This window comes from Patella vulgata, chromosome 3, assembly GCF_932274485.2.
Source record: "Patella vulgata chromosome 3, xgPatVulg1.2, whole genome shotgun sequence".
Lineage (NCBI taxonomy): Eukaryota > Metazoa > Mollusca > Gastropoda > Patellidae > Patella > Patella vulgata.
Genome location: NC_065881.2, coordinates 13,327,682 through 13,335,574, shown reverse-complemented (window position 1 = coordinate 13,335,574; position 7,893 = coordinate 13,327,682). Strand labels below are relative to the sequence as shown.

At 39.2% G+C, this 7,893-nt stretch overlaps 1 long non-coding RNA gene across 1 annotated transcript; it reads left to right on the top strand.

Moving 5' to 3' along the window:
- The first annotated feature begins 1,613 nt into the window (after positions 1–1,613).
- On the top strand, positions 1,614–5,659 carry LOC126816236 (uncharacterized). Its single transcript, XR_007678267.2, has 3 exons — positions 1,614–1,868; positions 3,577–3,679; positions 5,187–5,659. It is a non-coding gene; the product is annotated as an uncharacterized LOC126816236 (long non-coding RNA).
- The last annotated feature ends 2,234 nt before the right edge of the window (positions 5,660–7,893 follow it).

The window sequence follows — 7,893 nt, the reverse complement described above, 5'->3', positions numbered from 1 at the left end:
AATATGTAATTCGAGTCCGTTGTTACAAATGGCACTGAAACGCACTATGGTACACGATAAGATCACAGTATCAGTGTTGATTTAAATTGACAAATAATTCATGTTTTTAATGTCGAAGACTTTGGATGATATTGAGTTAGAGACTTATAGTCACTTTAAATTCCCAACTGTTTGCCGATATTGTTTCCTACGTATTTCTGTTTATTCATCCGCCTTCTTTACTTTTACAGCCAAAAGGATGATCCGCTAATTACCTCGAATTGATTGCATTTATATACGTGGTTCGTGAGTTTCTCGTTCGTTTGTTTTTGTTCTATTATCTCATGGAGACTAAAACTAGCCGTCCTCCTCCAGTAACAAATAATCTGCAAAGCAAACGGACTTCAATATACGTTCGTGGCCATGTTTTAATGTTTCGTCTGTCTAAAAATACCGCCTCGTCGATGTTTATTTCTACAAAAACACCACCATTAGTCTAGTATCTGTCAATCTGTTCATCTCGTGGATTATCTGTTAACTATAGTTGATGACGGGCACCTGCTTGATCTTCCTGTCATTACCAATAACGTCACATGTCTTCAACATGGCGCGTGTCCACAGGGGAGGCGGGTCGAACAAACTAACGTGTGAAGCATCTAATTGAGCTTGTAAGACGCTGGCTTGCTAGCCTGGAGGTCGCGGATTCGCTCCCGGTGTTGGCCGAAAAAGTTCATCGGAGTTTTCCGGCGTGGTTTCCCCTTGCCAGTGGTACAGGACACAGGGCCTGGAACGGAAAGCTGTCTAGTTCTTCGGATGGGACGAAAAACTGAGGTCCCCTGTACACACTGACGTGCACGTAGAAGATCCCTTGACAGTTGAAATGCGATATGGCAACATTGTATGGCGTATGTCCGTCTACATTAGCTCAGTCGGAGTAGAACAATATGACCTTAAACCACATTTCATTTCATCTAACAAGTGACCCAATAAGTAAGAAACTGGCTCGCTAACCTGGGGAAACCGTGTTCGATCATGGTCTTGGCCGAGAAAGTCCGTCGTGATTTTCCGGTGTGGTCCCCCCTTGACAGTCTTGCAGGACAGAGGGTCTGGCAAGTGACAACGTATAGTCGTTCGGATGGGACGAAACCCGAGGCCCTGTGAACACATTAGCCCGCACGTAAAATAACCCTTGGCAGTTATAATTCGATATAAGAGTAGACCTTAGTGCTGCTGTACGGACAAACTTTCCCCAGATAGCACACTGTATGGCGCTCGTCCGTTTTCGTTAACCCAATCGGAGCAGAATAAAAGGACGTTAGGCCCTATTTCTTTTCATTTACGGTGTGTATAACCATTTAATATGTCGACACTGTTAACAATCTTACTGTGCATGAGTGTAATTATTTATCTGACCACCTAATGACAAACCGTCAATAAAGATGTACCTTTGTCATCCTCGACCACCTTAATTAGTGACACACACGCGAGGTTTTAAGTGATGACATATTATGATAATAGCGTGTGACGTTGTTTATGAGAGACACGGGATGTGGAGTGTGGGTGGGAGACTGCTTATAATGTGGAACCCTCAGCTATATTAATATTTGTAAGTTAAGTAGCTCCAGAGGTGGCAAAACAACTCGGTGAAAGTACATCAAAAGCTCAGATAAAGAAATTACAACTGACTTTTAAGCAAAAGAATTTCGTACTGGGAAAATTACCACTACAAGAAAGTCATTTAAAGGACGCAATAATTAATACCATTTTCGTCGCAGGAATCTTGTTTAAATTTGACATCGTATACAGCAGGCGATCAGAAAGTTTTGAAATATTGTATCAGTCGCTTGTTTTTGTTCTTACCGAGATCTGGTGTGAAGTTCTTTATCAAGGTGAGTCCAATTTATTTATACTTGAAATATTTTCACCTGTTCGTTCAAAACTGGTGGGTAGGATGGTCGAATGGTTAGCACGTGCGCGCTATATCATAAAGCCTGTCATTGAGTCAACTGGCGTGGTTTCGATTCCCCGGTTGTACGTGACACGGAGCAGGGTCACCTTTCCAACCTCGTTGGTTTTCTCCGGGTCCTCCGGTTTCCTCGCACTGCTAAAGACCCCTACGCGCAAGCGAATTATTGAAATAAAATTGAACCATATGCTAGTCCCGGATTGACCTAGTTTGTGTCGAGTTGTCGTTAAACCCCACTTCTCTCTCTCCCCCTTGTCAGTGGTGTAGGACCGAGGGCCTAACAAGGGAAAACGTATAGTCTTTCGCATGGGACGAAAACCCGAGTTCCCGTGTAAACATTGGAGTGCGCGTAGAAGACTTCTTGGCTTGGCAGTTGAAATTTAATATAAGAGTAGGCCGTAGTGCTGCTGTCCGGGCACAATTTTCCTCAAAGCACACTGTATGGCGTATGCACGTCTTCATTAGCCCAGTCGGAGCAGAACAGTACGACGTTAAACCCCATTTCATTTCATTTTCCAACGTTTTATCTTTTCCAATCGACAACGATTAAGTAATTTAAAATCTATGTATTTTATTTAAGCAGTTCCCCAATTGTAACTATCCAACAACCACTTTCGTTTTATGTTTTTATTGAGATAGGTGTTGATAAGGTTACTATTGTTTCATTGCTAATCATAGCGTGGAATCTGCATTATGAAAGAGTTAAATCTGCCTATTGAAGGCCTTTCTTTAGGCCTGAAATGTTATCTAAATATTTATTAGACATTAGGCCATAATCAACACTCGATAGCATCGCTAGCCAGCAATGTTTGTTGGATTAGGTTCTGATTTGCTGTTCGATTTAATCATGAAATGGATAATCAAGACTATATTCTTTTTATCGTACCGACTTTGGTAATAATGATCAAGGTTAGGCCGAAAGTTCAGTCGCTAAAATCTCGGTTCAGAGTGGATCAATTTGACTGAAATTTTCAGCAAATTGCCTTTACAGTATCTAGTATTTCACTATTATAGTGAGAACTGCCAGCTCTTTATCTAATCTCCCATAATGTATCTTTAAAAGATAATATTTTTAATATGAAATGAAGGGAATAAAATAACACCAAGTACGAACAATCCAAACCATTAGACAAAATTCAAAGTCCTAAAAAAACGGTATAGGCAAAATAGTGTAATCAGCAAATGGACTGTTCACCGTGTACAAAATACATGACAAATAGTGGTAACAGCTGGTGCCAACATTTAACGAACGGGTGAAGCATATCGCTTTATGTAACATGGAAACCCCAACGGTGTATACATAATGTTTATATTTGAATGGGGCATAATGGTTTATATTGAAACGGGGTATAAATGTTTATATTTAAGCAGGGCATATTTTGTTGAGGTATCAATGTTTATATTTAATCGGGGTATAAATGTGTATATTTAAGCGGGGTATAAATGTTTATATTTAAGCGGGGTATAAATGTTTGTATTTAAGCGGGGTATAAATGTTTGTATTTAAGCGGGGTATAAGGTATAAATGTTTGTATTTAAGCGGGGTATATTTTGTTAAGGTAAAAATGTTTATATTTAAGCGGGGTATAAATGTTTATATTTTAATGGTGTATAAATGTTTATATTTTCAGGTAAAATAGTAATGATTTGCTATCGAGTCGCCGCCATTACGTTGATATTATTGCATCTGGTCATTTCCTGTTTAGCTTTTCACGTCGACTATCCAAATTATCTGTAAGTTTTATTTTTTCTTATATGAAATATATATTAAGTACAGATTCATCCGTGGGTTCAAGGATAACACGTGACACGTTTATATCGAATACAAGTTACTTAAGAAGTTTTTTTTTCTGGAGACGATTTTAAGCAATAGCAATTAGTTGCAAACTACAATATTGTGAAGGATAAATCTCTAATAGGAATATCAGTTCAATAATGGTTCAATTCGTTCCGTATTTACAAAGTTCTGTGGAATGGAAATTTCATAGATCTGTGCTGCTCGCGTAATAAGCCCGTCGCCATTTTGTTTTAAATCCGATTGAATCCAATTGGGACATGCATTTTTTGGCTTCAAATGTTATATAAATTATTATTTAGACATTTATTCACATGAAAAACCTACAATCAACCTTCTAGATCATCGGATCTAAACGGATTGAAATACGAGTCATTTATTGATTTAATTAAAAAATGGAGAAGCGAGGCTATGGCTCGATTAACATGTAACGTTGCTAGGATAATAAACAATCTATGCCACATCTTGTCAGAACTTCAGACAGCCATAATTTAGCTCAAAATAAAGTAATTTGAAAGAAATGTTCAATATATTAATTTTGATATATCTATTTTGGAACTATTATAACAAGAACTACCAGCTCTTTATTTAAATGTTAAATAATCAATCTGAGAAAATATCAGCGTGGATAAAGCCGTAAGAAATTTGACATTTTAGAGACAAATGTCATCGGTGCATCGTTACTTTAACTAACCTGTATTCCATATAATTGTGTCATGTGTTATTCTCATTCAGTCACTAAACGCCACTTAAGGGACAATGTTGGTATCATCCACTATTACATATGTGATAGAACGGGTTAAACATATTCCAAATATATTATTAACACATAGATCATTACTACGGTAGATGTGTAACGAAGAGCAGTCGGCAAACCTTGGTAGACTCCGATACCCTACATCTAACCTTAGCTGCATGACGAATTTAGCCATTGGAACTACTTTCAAGTATCCGAATTAAAAATGACGGCGCCCATTTATATCAAGAAATTGTATATTGTTTGTTATATACTTTCAAGTTTATATGATTTTCTTTAAACAAAGGACAACTTTGCAATGAAAACTCTACACGCTCTTCGAACGACGTCATTTTGGGAACTTCTTTCTTTCTAAAAGCGGTAGGTTTTCCTAATAAGAAAACCAGTAACCACATCACAATTTTATCGGTGTAGATACATATCACTTACCATCATTTAGCCTAGGCTAGATGTAGGGTAGCGGAGTCAGCCGACGTTTGCCGAGTGTAACGTAGATTACCAAACCGGAAGTGACGCTAATATTTATATACAACTGACTAAAGTTGAAAGCGATAATGGATATACGGCGATTTTCGGCTCACTGATAATTCCTTTGAAAACAAAAAGAATTGGTTTATTTATTGATCCCAAATCTCAATAAAATTTCTGTTAATTGCTCTGGCTTATGTCTTGTAAACTTTTTTTTCTAGGCAGAATACAGTGGCGAAGCGTTCCAATATGGATTTAGCCTTTATGCAGATGTACGAGCTATGTGATACAGATTCAAACGGAATATTTACTCCGGATGAATACCCATGTTTAGATGACGCGCTGCGCATTTTCTTCGGTCGTAAGTGAAACGTGTCTATGAACTGAAGACTCGTTTTGTTTTGTACTTGGTGTCTTTGGAGGAACGTGTTTTATCTTAATGCTGTGTAACACAAACTGAAAATAAATCTGATTTTTTGAAATTATCTAGTTCTGTAAAATTCACTTTCTGACCACCCCACTCGGCAAGCCTCGGCATTTTCTGGTACCCTCCAACTAACCTCAAAATGGCTTCGTTCGAAGAGTGTGTAGAGTTTTCATTGCAAAATTGTCCTTTGATTAAAGAAAATCGGATAAACCTGAAGGAAAAACAGCTTCAGACATTGAAAGCTTTGTTTGTTAAAACACTCTTCATGGGAGCCTTCATGGGCGCCGCCATTTTTAATCCGTAGGGTACCGGAGTCTGTCGAGGTTTACCGAGTGGGCTGGTTAGAAAGGGTAGCGTTGCTACACCTTGGGTGGTTTCTAAAAAACTATAGTAAGGAATGAAATAAAATGAAATTTAACTTCCTACTTTTCTGTACCAGCTGGACTTGTGAAGACGGGTATGAACAGTTTTCATTGCAAAGTTGTCCTTTGTTTAAATAAAATCGGATAAACTTGAAAGAATGTAAGCGTTTGCTATCGGAAGTATATAACAGACAATATACAGTTTCTTGAGGTAAAGCAACCCAGGAACTTGAAAGTAGTTCCAATGGCGGAATTCGTCATACAACCGAGGTTAGATGTAGGGTACCGGAATCTGCCGAGGTTTACCGAATACACCCTTCGCTCGCCATTCGACGACAAAGCGCATGTTTGTGCTATCACATGATCGTTTAGTCTCTGTTATTCAGACAAATATTCTACGAATATTAGTCTGGATGGGTTGTCAGCATTTGAGAATAATAGGTCATTGGCTAGATTATCCGGTCTTTCACATTATTATGAACACAGTCTAAGGTAACTAGCCCTAAATAATTGCCATTTTAGAAAAAAATCCAGTTCAATATCCAAAACACATATTTTTTTATTTTAAAATTTCTCTCTTCAGGGACCATATCTCTGTTTCCAAATTAACCCTAATTCGTCGTCACTATTCATGTCTGTTTATAATAATGCATGAATTATGGGATTTATTTCGAGAAGGGGCACAACTCTTAATTTTGGCGAAATTTACTGGATAATCAACCACATAAAAAACCAAACTCCCAGCCATGCATGGGCAATGGAACTTTTTGTCAAATGTTGACGGAACCACGTACTTTGAAGACTAGAACGTTCTGGGTGACCGAGACTAATGGTCGTCCTTATTCTGCCATATTGTAGCCTCGATTCTCCAATACTGGCTATAAGAAAATCAAATGTAATCGGGGTTTAACCAGGCCCGTAACTAAGGGGGTGGGCAGGGGGCAGGAGGGGGGCGTACGGAGGGCGAAGCCTGCAAAAAGTTTCGCCCCCCCCCCATGAAAACATTGTCGACCATAAAAACAATAGATATACATTGTCCGTCAATTTTACAGCACTCCTGAGAATACCCCCGCCCCCCTTTGTTGCTCTGGGCTAGTTACGGCCCTGGGTTTAACCACTGAGCCACAGCCGCTCCCCGCTTGTACGTGACAAGGATTGTACAGAACTCCTGAAAACACTTCCCACCCCCTCGTTGCTCTGAGCTAGGTACGACCCTGGGTTTAACTACTGAGCCACGGCCGCTCCCCGCTTGTACGTGACAAGGATTAGGGTCGCATGTCCTACCTCGTGGGTATTCTCCAGGTCCTCCGGTTGCCTACCACAGATTTGCTGGCGTGGTTCCTCTTTGCCCGGGCATAATTTCCCTCATAGCATAACGGCATCCAAGCAGAAGACCAAGAAAGGTATGCAAATGAATGAAAATGAAATGAAAGTAAATGGGGTTTAACGTCCTACTGTTTTGCTCAGAAGTGGGCTAATGAAGACGGGCATACGCCATACAGTGTGCTATGAGGGAAATTTTGCCCGGACAGCGGCACTACGGCCTACTCTTATATCGAATTCCAACTGTCAAGGGTTCTTTTACGTGCACGCCAAACGACTAGACAGCATCACTGACGCCGGAAAATCTGGATGAACTTTCTCGGCCAATGCAGGGATCGAACACCCGACCTCCAGGCTAGCGAGCCAGCGTCTTACCCACTTAGCTACCGTGTTCCCCCTGTCTACAAAGTTGAAGCGTAGTTACTATGGCAACACATCAATAAAAACAATGCCCGCCATTAATAAGACTGTATTAACTATATATATATCCAAAAATATTAGCACAACCGTAAAGCTGCACTATTTTGTTTCAAGGTAAACGACGAAACGATCAATGATATGTTGGCAAAATCTGATTTCAACACTGATTTCATAACATTTTAACATTTTTAAAGCACTTTTTTTGCTCATCTTAGCAGTTCGTCAGGTATAAACCCCATTACATCATTTACATAGTACAGGGTGTACTGATATGTCATCTGATTGATATAGTTTGTAATGCTATGTCATCAAGTAAAGTTTACATCATCACGTAAAGTTTGATTACCATTAAGCCTATTACATCATTTAATTAATACAGACTGTACTGTTATGTCA